The 15,281-nt window shown below is 42.2% G+C and overlaps 1 protein-coding gene across 5 annotated transcripts in view; it reads right to left on the reverse strand.

Annotated features, from left to right (window-relative positions):
• Positions 1–15,281, reverse strand: part of hdac4 (histone deacetylase 4) — a 164,794-nt gene that overhangs the window by 105,779 nt on the left and 43,734 nt on the right. The gene's annotated exons all lie outside the window — the stretch shown is intronic.

The following is a 15,281-nucleotide window of genomic DNA, read 5'->3' on the forward strand; positions in this document are numbered from 1 at the left end:
GTATTATGGAATGTTTTGTTCAGCTCTGTTTGCACTGCTGTTAAGAGCAACGAGCGGAGTGGCGTGAGTGAGCATTAAAAATGCCGTGAGCTGCACTCGTTAGAAAAGTGTAGACCGTGACAACCAGAAGTGTGTGTGTGTGTGTCTTAGTGCTCAGTGCTCGCAAGAGTGAAGTGCTTAGGGCAGCCAGCTTTGTGTACTTTACTGAACACAGCGTTCTGTCAGGGTTAATTGTATGCACAAGCCAGAGTTCCTTCTCTGGATGTTTTCCACAGGGTACAGTGTGCAATCTGTGTGCAGCGACGTACACTAGGTTTAACAAACTGCACTGAAACTGAATATGGAATCTGAGAAATAAATACACAACACACACACACGCATGAGTGAACAGCACATTACCTATTTGTCCTTACGGTCCGACACTAAAACGGAAGGATGGACAGGTTGGTTATGTAAAAGAAATGCTAGGAATAAAGACTTGGACGTGGGGCCCAAAGGACGGCACAAAGAGAAACAGGAGATTAATTACAAATCGGTCAAATCAGTCACCACAAAGCCCTACGGTCACCTTTAACGACACACACAGGCAACAATCCAGTTGTTTTGGTGCGTTCATAAAAATAGCTGTTCGTGATGGCAGTGAACCGGAACATGTTTACAGTGCGGTTGAAGCTTTGAAGTCGGAGACTTTATCAGCCACCCAAAGCTCCTTTTCCAAAAACATGCGATTCTGCGCCATTTCGGCCGCACACATCCCAGAGGACGTGGGAAATGACATCAGAGCTGTTAGACAGGAAAGCAAGACTAATCGTCTATATCTCTGGTAGAGAAGAAACAGGAAATGCCGAAAACTGACAAGCTGGTGGCCCTTTCACTTGCGTCCTTCATTCTCCTGGATCGTCAACCCAGCCGTTAAGGTTGCACAAGCCAGTGCACTCTTAGTGCCGGTCCCAAGCCCGGATAAATGGGGAGGGTTGCTTTCGGAAGGGCATCCAGCGTAAAATGTGCCAAATCAAATATGTGGATCATGAACGTGAATTTCATACCAGATTTGTCACGGCCCGGGTTACCAACGACCGCCACCGGTATCGTTAGCCAACAGCGTACTGGTGGAAATTGGGCTACTGGAGGGAGTATTTTGAGAAGCTGATAAAAGAGGAAAATAGAGAGAGAAGGTTGGATGGTGTGGGGATGGTGTGGAGATGGTGAAGCAGGAAGTGGATAGAAAGAAGTACAGAGGAAGTGAGAGCAGTGATTAAGAGGATTAAGAGTGGAAAGTCGGTAGGACCAGATGACATACAGGTAGAAGCATGGAAGAAGAGGTGGAGAAGGTGGAGGAGTTGAAGTACCTGGGGTCAACAGTGCAAAGTGATGGAGAGTGTGTTAGAGAAGTGAAGAAAAGAGTGCAGGCAGGGTGGAGTGGGTGGAGAAGAGTGGCAGGATTGATATGTGATAGAAGGGTATCTGCAAGAGTGAAAGGGAAAGGGAGGTGAGGGAAGACATGCAGGTAGTTGGTTTAAAAGAGGCAGATGTAGGGGACAGGGGGGTATGGAGACGGATGATCCGCTGTGCCGACCCCTAATGGGCAGACGAAAGAAGATCCTCCTGGATCGTTTATTTACTTCACTGCTCGGATGTTCTTTATGCACAGGGGGCATCAAGCATCACAGAGGAGTGAAGGGAAGTTGCTATAAATAGAGCATGAACTGCTGATGACAGGTCTGCCTGAGGTCACCTTGCCTCGATTCTCTGAGAAGCAGCAGGGAAGAAAGAGGCCCGGCTCGAGAACTGCTGATGAATCGCATGGCAATACAGCGCTCTGTAAAACAGCCATGCTTCTGTTCTGGTCGTCTACGTCAACTCTCCCTTCTGATGGGGTTATTTAAATGCTGTAAATAATTGTAAATAAGGCACAGAAAAAAAATATTAGTATGAATGAAACATGTTTATGTGGAATTTATAAATTGTGAATGCATTAATAGTATTAATTTGGTTAATTGTCAAAAGAAAACGACCAGGCCAAGCGTTTTTCACCACCGTAAATGTCTACACAGAGCCCACCAACAATAGGAACTCCTCCCATCCAGTCCCAAACTGTGCAACCCCCTTTTATCCAGGAGGAGATACAGGGACCTTCACACTCGAACCAGCAGGTTCAGGGACAGTTTTTTTCCCCTATAACCATAACCCTACTAAACTCAACACTATAACACCAGGACACGGATGTTTCACTGATGCATTTCTGGTCTCACGGTCATGCAGTTTTGCTCTACTATGTACATTCTGTGTTGTCTCTATATAATCATATATTTATAACTAGCATATTTTTCGGACTATAAGCCGCTACTTTTTTCCTACGGTTTGAACCCCGCGGCTTAAACAACGAAGCGGCTAAATTATGGATTTTTTCCTGGGCTTTTCCCGGTTTCACAAACTTCAAGCCAAAAAACTAAAGCCCCATAACATTAGACCAATGAAATTTCCGAACGGAAACGAAAAAACGCACTTCACCTGTGTTCTGAGCTGCATGGCATTGTGAGAAAAAATTCCACCGGTGGTGATTTTTAAACGCATGACGATGCCAAAAGAAAAACTCCCGAGAGAAATATTTGTGAAAGGAAGGAGGAAGATGCCTTTCTTGGTCGGTTACTGTTTGGATACAAGCCGTTGTAGCGCGTTGAGTCTGGGTGATGGGAGAGCTCGCTAACTCCAGTTGCAACAGAAATCATATAAGCACAGGCAGGTTTCCAAAACTCGTGCTTTTTTATTTTTCTTGGCAACAGCGTTATGGGTTAGTCAAAGAAACTTAGAAATGAGCATCAGAAAATAATAAGGACATATTCCTCGGTCTTGCACACATGCAGTGATACCGGAAAAATGCGGCGGCAGGCTATTCCCAAAATTCCGCTCTGCTCTTAAAGAAGCCACTACATATTTCACCCGTTACACCGTGTAACAGACACTGTCTTTCATTAAAGCCTGTGTAAAGTTCATTAGTTTCAGTGTAGACAACTGCGGCTTATAGACAGGTGCGGCTTATTTATGTTTAAAATTAAATTCTTTGTAAAATTTACTGGGTGCAGCTTATATTTGGGTGCCCTTAATAGTTAATATGGTATTTATAATTGCGTTTTCATAACATATACAAGTTTATCTTTCTATATCTGTATATATCTATTATATATAAATATATACACATACATACACACGCACTGTGAATTATTTTTGGTACAGCTGTTCATACAATGTACATATCTCACATATAAAGTGCACACTCATCAATCAATATAAGTATCTTTCTATCCATCCATCCATCCATCCATCCATCCATCCAACTATCAATCCATCCAACTATCCAACCATCTATCCCAGCAATGTTAGGAAACTGGGGTCAGACATGATATAGTGCCATGCCCCTAGAGCACAGGTGGTTATGGGTCTTGCTCAAGGGGGGCAAGAGTGGCATCTTGGAGATACTTGGGCTTGAACCCCAACCTTCCGATCCGTAACCCAAAGCCTTAACTACCAAGCTGCCTCCTCCCTTGATTGATAGATATACATACGCACACATATGAAAAATATTTTTAAAGAACATTAGAAAAACTGATATATTTATTTGTTGGTAACACTTTCTTTTAGGGATCAGAAATGAGCCAGTAATTAACGAGTAATAACTGCTTTTGTTATTGACTAGTTATGGATGTATATGATAGTGTGTGAATGTGTGAATATAAAACGTATTATTGGAAAACAACAAATGTTTATTTTAGAACAGGGAGCGTTTCATACTTACACTTTATACTTATAAGCTACACATTCGCACAGTGGACTGGGAATTTTGCGCTATACGAGCAACCCGTACCTTTTATTCCTAGCTAACGAGGTCATCGTTATGACAGAATCAAGTGTAATGGTGCTATAAGACAAAAATAAGAGAATAACCAAAAGCGTTTTTTAAATAGTTTGTAATAACGTACACATCCATAACTATTAACAAAAGCAGTTATCAGTCATTCATTACTGGCTAATTTCTGATCCCTAAAATAAAGTGTTTGTTTGTTTTGTTTGTTCTAGCTCCACTTCTTCCCCACCGCATTGAGCTCATACGGCGGATTCAAATCTTTGAAAGCCAGATCTCATGACAGGAACGCTGTAGTGAAAACAATGAGATGGTGAATGATGGCTAACAGATACGGTGATGGATGCCCACTCACTGTCGGCCCATCCGCTATGACAGAGGAGGCTGACTGACGAGCGCCATGCGCTCGCCATCTACCTGCCTCTGCCAGCGCCTTTGTGCCAAGTGCACGGTGCCGGCAGGAACCAAGTGTCTGGCAGGAAGTGTGGCAGTTGGATGTGTAGCGAGGGATGGTCATTTCTCTGCAGCCCCATTGAGAACATAGAGATTCCAACCAAACACACTCACATACAACAGGGCTCTGGTTCCCACTGGTATATACATAACTCTCTGGTATAGCAATCCTCAGCATTCACACACACGCACACACGGATGAAGGTCGTGCCTCTCGTCTGAGTCACGTATGCGAAAGAGAAAAACAAGCTCATTGTCTATAATTAATAGCCAGAACATCGGTTACTTTTTTATTACCTCCTTTGCGAGTCACACACCAAGGAATACAATGCTAAATGATCTCTGTAGCATTTGTTAGGCTTTTCCCAGAACAAATCCTACACAGGGACAAGAGAGACACCGAAGAGCCAAGAGACAGTGAGCAAATCACAATTTGGATCTGTAGAACAATAATACTGGAGCAAAGAAACTTTGAGATATTTTTATACGTACATTAAGATGAAATTAAATTAATTAACGTCCCCATTAACTACCCGTTATTGTAATAATAAACGCCACTCTTCTGTATGGATGAGGTCAGAGCTCTATAGCAGGCCACTCAAGATCTTCCACTCCAACACATGAAAACCATATATCTATATATAGAGCTGGCTTTGTGCACAGGGGCATTGCCATGCCGGAACAGGTTTGGGTCTCCCAGTTTAATAAGTGAAGGAAAAATGTAAAGTCCCAAGTGGTTAAAGGAAGGTTGCGAGACAACTAGTCGCTCTGGATGAGGACGCCTGCCGAATTCTGAGATGTTATAATCTATTTAAAAACCATTCCATTGCTGCCACTTCTCATTATCCCGCATCATGAGCCAGATCCATGTTAAAGTGTGAAAAGATAAAGACACCATCCCAGCCACACATAAATGCACAATTCAGTCCTCTTTTATTCTGACAGTGTATGAACATCAGATCTGAGAGCTCCTCTGTGGAAACCTAGGCTGTGGCCACTCATGGCCCTTCATCACTTCCCTATTATGGCTTTCAGCGGGTTGTCAGAACAGCGCCTGTATATGTTCCTCACGTGTTTACAGGCTACTTAGCAGTCACTCCACGGATACCACAACGAGTGGAGCACTGCTGTCAGCACTTGGGTTCTGCCTATTATCCTTCTCTTCCATGTTCTGCTTCATCCAGTTGGTCATCCACCAGGGAACACTTCCACTGTTAATCACTCACAGCACCACCAGATGAACACTGGCCATTTCTACGCCGCTAATGTGAGAAGAACATGAAACAAAGCTAAACGATCTTGGTTTCTGAAGAACTCCAGAGATGATCTACCAAGTAAACCGACTAGATTTGCCATCACGGCTTGGGAACCTTCTGTTTCTAACTCAGTATAATATCCTCTCAAGCACCACCTGAGAATAGTACTGAATGCCATTAGGCGACATTTTTTTCGGAATATATTCCCAGAGTCCTAATGAGCATAAACCCACATCAAGTCATAACATCGCTGGCTACGCAGGAGGTTTATATAGCGATTGGCTTTAGTGAAGAAGATTTAAAACGAAGGGTGTGCTTGGGAAAGGCCAGGATAACTGGGATCTCAAATGGCAGCCATTAGCGACACTGCAAAGCATTTATGGCATCTGCTTTCTCTCTGATGAGAAACAATTAGTCCTGAAATGATGCGCTTTTTTGTTGCGCAACAGCTGAGACTAGGCGCTGGGCCGCGATAAGAGTAGTCTCCTCCTGGCGGTTCTGGTCGTTACCCCCAGCATGTTGTATAAAAGTCTCTCTTTTTGTCGATCTCGTTTACATTTCGTGTGAGATGAGTCACACACTAATCTGGAGCCACCGTAAAAAAAAAAGGTCGCACATTTGAAAAATGTAACTTGCTGATTTTTTATTTCCCCCACGCCTGCAGGGGGCAATATATATTAACCCCACGCCTGCAGGGGGCAATATATATCAACAGGATTGCACATAGGTTCTCTAATAACATGGCAACAGCAGGGATGGAAAGATCGAATCATTTTAGTGACTTGGCTCTTTGAATCGTGTTCATCGAAATGAACGAATCTTTGAGTCATTTAGTTCATTGCGTTCCTTTGACCAGGAATTTAAAACAAAATTTCATTTTTAATATGCAGATCCCCCAACACGCCTACATACACAAACCTTTACTATAGATCTAATAATTTACATATGTATATATAACTGCATGGCCTCCGTGAGGGTCAAGTGACAAAACAACAAACAACTCACAGTAGAAGAGTCGAGAGATGAGCTACTCGATTCTGATACTCGTGCAGTAAAGAAAAAAAACAAATAAATAAAATAAATGAATCACTGTTTAAGGCGACTCGTTCCTCTGAGTCATATTAATGACTTGTTCAGAAAGATTGAATCGTTTTTTTAAAGCTTTGAAGTTTATCTTGTTGGTTTTGCTTTTGTAATGCCACATTTCTCAGGTAAGGGGACAGCTGGAAAAACATGGCGGCAAGTTTAGGATTCTAGCAATCAGTGGTGTTACCAGATTGTTTTGTATGCAGTCTGGATCTCTAGGGTGGTCCAGTTATAATAATGGGTTTTAAAAAAAGAGCGTAGCATAAATCGACAAAAACACGGAAAAAGAATATCCAGGCTGAATAATCAAAATAAATAAATAAATAAACTGGTAAATGTCGCCAACAAGTCTCCCCCCCAAACACCCCCCCCCCCCCCCCCCCGTCGATAATTTGTATGCCGAAAATAGCTTTCAATTATACTTAAGCAGGAATGCAGCAATTGAAGGCAACACAATTTAAGACCCCATCGTTTGGACCGGTTCCAAAATCTGATCAGTTCTTCTGGTTACAATGGTAATTCCATAGAAATCCTAAAATCATTCAAGCACTCGTTCTGCGAATATTATACCTGAGAATCTCAGACAGCTTGATGAACATAGAATTAAAAAATTAAAAATAAAAATAAAAATTCTATCAGTCATTCATGACTTTAGGATTCCAAAGTTCTATCCCTTATTTGTTCTTACTCTCGACAGAACCGCATATAAGTGTAAACCTTAATTAAATAAACAGCAAACAGAACATAAAAGCACCCAAAAACACATCCCCACTACTAAATCCACCAACGTTCTCAACCTGAATTAAAGAGACGAGTGCATATAGGTGTATATCTATCAGCTTAAAATGACAAAATCTCTCCAGAAACACTGGGCATTGATGTAGCTGGTAGAACGCGGGCTAAGAGCTGGCTCGGGTTTCACTGTTTCTGCTGCACAGCGTGGCGGACTGTAACGAGGACATGTCCTGTTTCTCGTTTAGCGAAATAAGACGTAAACACTGCCTCGGCACCTCCGGAGCCACATGTGCCGCCGACTGGATAGCGCCCTGTTCCGCCTTCTCAAAGAGGCGGAGCTGCAGCTGTACATCCTGAGGGACTGGCTTGTTTTGTTCGCGAAGTCCCCTTGAGGAGAGAGAGTGATGACATAGCCTCCTGGCATTGCAACAGTGCAAAAGAAACCCCTCTACCCCTGCAGCTGCTCTGTCCACAGAGGCTTTTTGCTTAGTCACCTTCGAAAGGAGCTTTTAACAGCTGAACAAAATCGGTTCCATCCATCCAGCAGGAGGGACCCTACCCGAACCAGCTATCACGGTGCACCATCAATGACACTCTCAGCTACACTCTCGTCATCTCGCCGGAGATCTGAGTCAGCATGGCATGTCATCAGAAATCAGGAAATCAAGCTCCCTTTAAAGAATAAACAAGAAAAAAAAAAAAAAGGCATGCCTCAAAACCTTACTTCAAAGAGCTTCCACAGAAGACCTTGAACTGCCTTTGATGACTCGGGTCCTTTACCGTACCTCTTGAGCTCAAGCAAGAAATGGGTCACCTGTTTCTTCTCAGAAATGTACCCACAGGAAGAAAAACTATCAGCAAGACAAATTGCACGAACTGACGTGCAATATTCAAATCACCTGCTCATTCAAAACAGCAAGGATGGAGAATATAAAAATAATAAACACCACCACCACATTTGGTTTAAAGGTGCATTGGAAGACACCCAAGAACACCGTCCAATGGAGTGATGATCAAATTTAAAAAGTGGTCAAACGGTCACGTTCTCGTATAAGTTGAGGAACAGATTTCGAGATAAAGGATAAGGAGCAGCCCAGCTAAATGCCCTATACCCCATTGGGACTAAACGAACAGAGGGTTTGATAATATATCATGAAATTGATATTATTGGTGACTTGGTGTGACTCGCAGCTCTCGTATGTATCCGCAAAGCAGCATTCGAAACACTGGTCGAATCCTGAAGATCAAGCTTACAGATACAAGATCTTTATCGAGTGGTTGATCAAGCAGTTGCTGCCTGGTTACCGAGCAGAAACCCGCAGAAGGAACTTTACATCGATCAGCAAATTTGGTTCCTTGTTGCCGTTGTAGGATACTTCATTATACCGCCAAACGCTTGTGCCGTGTGTTAAATAACATTCCACCTATTCAAAAAGAAAAAGCTTTTACTTTGGACTATTACAGGATGTGTGGGCACGTCATCAGACCACGAAGCATCAGCAGACCAGAAATTCAGCGCCACTGGAAGCAAATCCATGCGTTTCACTCACACGGTTGGGGGAGGGGTTTACTGGGTAATTAAGACGGCGTGGGGGCATAAACGCACATCTGTGAGAGAGTAGGCAAGCGGTGTCATGATTTCAGTGCGGTGACAAACAGGATGGATGAGTCAGAGTCGCTTCCTCTCGCGCGCCGTTCGGCTTTCAGAAAAACAGCCGCCACCTATGAAGCTCTCGGCGAGTGCGCGCTTCGGCTCTGATTCACCGCAGATTCATTCACAGGCTTTTTGAATGGAGAGGAAGTTGTTTGCTGAGGAACATTCGGGCGCAGCATATTAACGAGGCCAAGGCGTTTTAGTCATCGCCACATCGGGCAAAGGCGCTCGGAGGAATAAACGCGGTTGATGTTGACGCTTTGCTCATTCTGAAACGAGTCCTCCTTTGTCCGATGTGATGGAACTTCTGAAACTTTACAGACGGGAGGGAAAAGATTCGAGCATATTGAGAAATCTCTTCTCAATCTGGTACTGGTTTAACTCAATTAGCCTCGTGCCATCCAGACACTATCATCTTAGCAGAAGCTCCATCCACTGGTCATCAGATGTGGCTTCATTTGTTTCAAAGGAAGCATCTCCCAGCCCTCTCTCTTGCATGTCATGGAACGGGGGACAGAACTAGCGGAAAGAAGGGGAACCAAAACACAAATGGAATCGAAAACGCATAAACGGAGCGATTTTGTGATCTTTATAGCGATGCAGGGATCTGAACTCGCAACCTTGCAGTCCCTAATTACCAGTGCCCTGCCCCTGCTGATGAGCGATGAAACCCATTAGATCTTAGCAATCGATAGAAGCCTGGAAAGCTCCTAATGTAAGCGAAATGGTGTAATGCGCATTCAGATAACAAATGATATGTGCCACAATGAAAAGCCCCATTGCTCCAGATGATGTCAGTAGAACGTGTGGGCAAACAACCTGCGCTCTACTAATTGCTTAATGTCCTGGGCACAGCAGCTTTAATTATAGGATGAGAGCATCAACAGAATTCTAGGGAGCACTGGCACACCACAGCTCTACAAGTGTGCGTATGTGCACAGACTTGGATTTGAAAAAGAGAGTGGGGGTCCGAAAGCCTGGTCTCAGGCTACCCACTTGGCCGACTTCTTTGAGAACTCAAATCCCCAAGTCCTCTGGGAAATTCACACCAAGTAACATCTTAGAAAAGCACACAAACAAGCTGTCCGGTCTCATTATAGCCGGCAGAGTGACAGCTTAGCACAGCCCTGAGCTAGCACGCGACACATCTGGACGCACGTGTTAGCTCGGCTTTGAAATGGAACGGAACGTGTCTCTTGTCTAAATGAATGAGGGGATGGACGCATTAGCATTACAGCAACTATGAATTAGTATGTAGCAAGCGCAGAGCTGGAGATGTCTGTCGCTGCCAACAAATCATACTAAACAGCTAATCAATGTAGCAAGCTAAACCAGCTCAGGGTATTTTAAAAAGCCATGTATGAAGGGTGTATCCTGGAGTGTGGCCAAGTTGAAGATTCACTGATTGGAGGGTTTATCCTGACAGCGTGGGCATTATATCTACATATCTATCTATCTATACGCATATATCTATATATATCTATATATATCTATACATGTACAGTACAGACCAAAAGTTTATATATATTATATATACAGTACAGACCAAAAGTTTATATATATTATATATACAGTACAGACCAAAAGTTTATATATATTATATATACAGTACAGACCAAAAGTTTATATATATTATATATACAGTACAGACCAAAAGTTTATATATATTATATATACAGTACAGACCAAAAGTTTATATATATTATATATACAGTACAGACCAAAAGTTTATATATATTATATATACAGTACAGACCAAAAGTTTGGACACATTCCTAGAATAGCAAAGTCCACTAAAGGCGGTAGAGCATTTTCACATTTAGCTCCTAAACTCTGGAATAGTCTTCCTGACAGTGTTCGGGGTTCAGATACACTCTCCCAGTTTAAGTGCAGATTAAAAACATATCTTTTTAGCAAAGCCTACACATAACACACATCACACACATCACATCACAACCTTGTGCTCCAGAACATCTGATCACATGCACATTATCAACTTGTGCTGTTAATATCATGAACAGCAGCTACGCTAATTCCTCTCCACTGCTTCTCTTTCTCTCCCCATCCCGAGGCATCCTGAGGTTTGGCCAGCTCCAGTCACGTCCCACCTCGTGAAGATTATGGACCTATGGATGATCATGGAGAAGTAGATGCCGAGTGTTTAAAGGCCCTGGCATGGAGAAGCTGATGCTGGATCTATGATGATCACAAATTGTTCTGTATTGTTGAAAAATTTATGACCAAACTTTTGATGTCACCCATATGAGGATGGGTTCCCCTTTGAGTCTGGTTCCTCTCAAGGTTTCTTCCTCATATCATCTAAGGGAGTTTTTCCTTGCCACTGTCGCCACGGCTTGCTCATCAGGGACAAACGCACACCATTCACCTTCACTGTTGTTTTCTGTAAAGCTGCTTTGAGACAATGTCTGTTGTGAAAAGCGCTATACAAATAAACTTGACTTGACTTGACTTGACTTGACACACCTGCTCATTCAAAGAGTTTTCTTTATTTTCATGACTATGAAAATTGTAGAGTCACACTGAAGGCATCAAAACTATGAATTAACACGTGGAATTATATACATAACAAAAAAGTGAACTGAAAATATGTCATATTGTAGGATATTGTAGATATATATATATATATACATACACTGTATATATCACATGGCCTTTTTCATTAGGAACATTTGTTAATTTTGAATGTGATGTGGTGTGATTTATTTATTTATTTTGTGAAATTCCAAGGGGTGCGATGGATCACGGTCCCACATGCACTCATTTATTTTTTATTATACAAAATGTGAGTTTTGTTTATACTAGTAAGTAATATTAAAAGGGTTTTTTTAAGCATTGTTAAAAAAAAAAAAGTACACCAAAGATTATAGACCCCTCCATGATTTCTCTCTCTCTGTCTCGAGAGAGAGAGAGAGAGAGAGAGAAGAGAGAGAGAGAGAGAGAGAGAGAGAGAGAGAGAGAGAGAGAGAGAGAGAGAGAGAGAGAGAGAGAGAGAGAGAGAAATCATGGAGGGGTCTATAATTGTCATCGTAGGTTCATGTCCACTGTGAGAGACATAATCTAAAAAAAAATCCAGAAATGACAATATATGATTTTTAAACTATTTATTTGTATGATACAGCTGCAAATAAGTATTTGAACACCTGTCTATCAGCTAGAATTCTGACCCTCAAAGACCTGTTAGTCTGCCTTTAAAATGTCCACCTCCACTACATTTATTATCCTAAATTAGATGCATCTGTTTGAGGTCGTTAGCTGCATAAAGACACCTGTCCACCCCATACAATCAGTAAGAATCCAACTACTAACATGGCCAAGACCAAAGAGCTGTCCAAAGACACTAGAGACAAAATTGTACACCTCCACAAGGCTGGAAAGGGCTACGGGGAAATTGCCAAGCAGCTTGGTGAAAAAAGGTCCACTGTTGGAGCAATCATTAGAAAATGGAAGAAGAAGAAGCTAAACATGACTGTCAATTTCCCTCAGACTGGGGCTCCATGCAAGATCTCACCTCGTGGGGTCTCAATGATCCTAAGGAAGGTGAGAAATCAGCCCAGAACTACATGGGAGGAGCTAGTCAATGACCTAAAAAGAGCTGGGACCACCGTTTCCAAGGTTACTGTTGGTAATACACTAAGACGTCATGGTTTGAAATCATGCATGGCACGGAAGGTTCCCCTGCTTAAACCAGCACATGTCCAGGCACGTCTTAAGTTTGCCAATGACCATTTGGATGATCCAGAGGAGTCATGGGAGAAAGTCATGTGGTCAGATGAGACCAAAATAGAACTTTTGGGTCATAATTCCACTAAACATGTTTGGAGGAAGAAGAATGATGAGTACCATCCCAAGAATACCATCCTTACTGTGAAGCATGGGGGTGGTAGCATCATGCTTTGGGGGTGTTTTTCTGCACATGGGACAGGGCGACTGCACTGTATTAAGGAGAGGATGACCGGGGCCATGTATTGCGAGATTTTGGGGAGCTCAAACTCCGTGTTACTCAGCGATCTGTGTGGAGAAGTGGGCCAAAATCCCTCCTGCAGTGTGTGCAAACCTGGTGAAAAACTACAGGAAACGTTTGACCTCTGTAATTGCAAACAAAGGCTACTGTACCAAATATTAACTTTGACTTTCTCAGGTGTTCAAATACTTATTCGCAGCTGTATCATACAAATAAATAGTTAAAAAATCATATATTGTGATTTCTGGATTTTTTTTTTTAGATTATGTCTCTCACAGTGGACATGCACCTACGATGACAATTTCAGACCCCTCCATGATTTTTAAGTGGGAGAACTTGCAAAATAGCAGAGTGTTCAAATACTTATTTTCCTCACTGTATATATATATATATATATATATATATATATATATATATATATATATATATATATATATATATAAATAAAGATATAAAATAAAATAATGAACACAATTTTCTTTTGGTAGGACGATTCCCATTTACACTAAACTCTGACACTCCGAAAATGAATTCTGAAACACAGCTAGTGGCCCAGTTCTGCTTCTCGAACTCTTTAAAATCTATTAACATTCTCCAACTGGTAATTTCAATCAGGCGCAGCACGGAGCTGATGCTCTGAGGGTGTTCGTTTGAATCTGACTTACGCTCCTCTACCTAGAGTAACACAAAAGTGATAAAACGAGTGCTAGGGACCATTAGGCTTTCTGACATCGCGGAGCTGGAAAAGTAATGATTATTATTGAACGAGGGAATATATGAACTGGTGGACAGAAAGCGCATTTATTATTGATGCTGAGATTGAAGTCGTGTGCTTCATAACAGGATTACCTGCAAAGGGAAATGATCTGTAGGTATGTGAGAGGGATGCAGGAGAAAAATAAGTTTTTAAGAAGTTTATTGTTTTACTGATGAAAGGAGTCTCCGCTGCTAGCGGCTGTAATATGCAGTTTTCTGCGACAAAGTTCCTCAGAAGAGATGACTGGGCTTGTGACCAGCTCTTCAAGAAACAGAAAGAAGAGAGACGAGTGAAGAAATGGCTGTTGCTGTTAGAATGTAACTGATAGCAGGAAGGAACTTGTTTCTTTGTTTGTTGGACATTCCATAAGATGAAACGTAACTATACATGGCAGAAATGTATGTTTTTTCAAATAAATAAATAAACAAACAGCTGCTGTGATAAAACACCCGGACCTAAAAATATAATCTCACTACCCGGTTGCTGAAAGTTTTCATACACTGGCATGTCCTGTCCTGTTCTTCTAGCTGCCACTGAAATAAACTAGTCGTTTAAACGATCCTGCAAAATTAGTCATTTACAGGGAAAGATATTGGGGCATGGGTTCCTTCTCTTAAAGCCACAATCTCCTTTCCTGAAGCTTGCCGACGACACGGAGACGTGCTTGGAACGTCGGTCGCCCTGAACCATTTGTACAATAAGCCTGCACATTCCTCTCGATTAGGCAAGAATCCCTTACATGTGGGTCTCTCTCTCTTTCTCTCTCTGACGTCAAGATTGTACCTTCCTAGACTCTCCATTCCTTCTGCTCTTTTACATAAACCCTTTATTCTGGCAGCCTCTACAGGTCATTGGATTACTGCAATAGAGAGGGTGGAGCCTCCCATCGCACACACACACACACACACAGACACACACACTCTCTCGTGTGTTATACACACACGTTTTTCGTTATTTTTTTCCGCCTGATTAAAAGGTTGGTGTCGGACTCAATCAGTGGAAAATTCTACAGCGTAGTCATACCCCAAAATCCAAACCAGGATTGGGGGCCTCACGCACTTCGAGTAATGAAAGCACTATTTTTGGCGTGTTCAGACTCATTCCGGCTTCTAATCATATTACACCAGTAAGGCATAATTATGCCACGCTTTATGGAAGTCGTTGATCTGATGTTAAACCTGAATCGCTGACATTTTTACACAGTGTAGTCTCTCTCTCTATTCTGTAGGGTTTTTTTATATATATATATATATATATATATATATATATATATATGTGCAACACTTTTGGCTGGCGGGACTTATTGCGGTATGGCCAAAAGTATGTGGACACCTTATGTCGCGCTTCGCCGAACTGCCACAATGTTGAAAGCACAAAATTGCATTGAATGTATTTGCGTGCTGTAGCATTACAATTTCCCTTCACTGGAGCGAGGGGACACGTTTCAGCATGCCGGCCGGGAGCTCTTGTGCGCAATACAATCTCCATAAAGCAACGAT

This window comes from Silurus aristotelis, assembly GCF_946808225.1.
Source record: "Silurus aristotelis genome assembly, chromosome: 3".
In the NCBI taxonomy this organism is placed as follows: Eukaryota; Metazoa; Chordata; class Actinopteri; order Siluriformes; family Siluridae; genus Silurus; species Silurus aristotelis.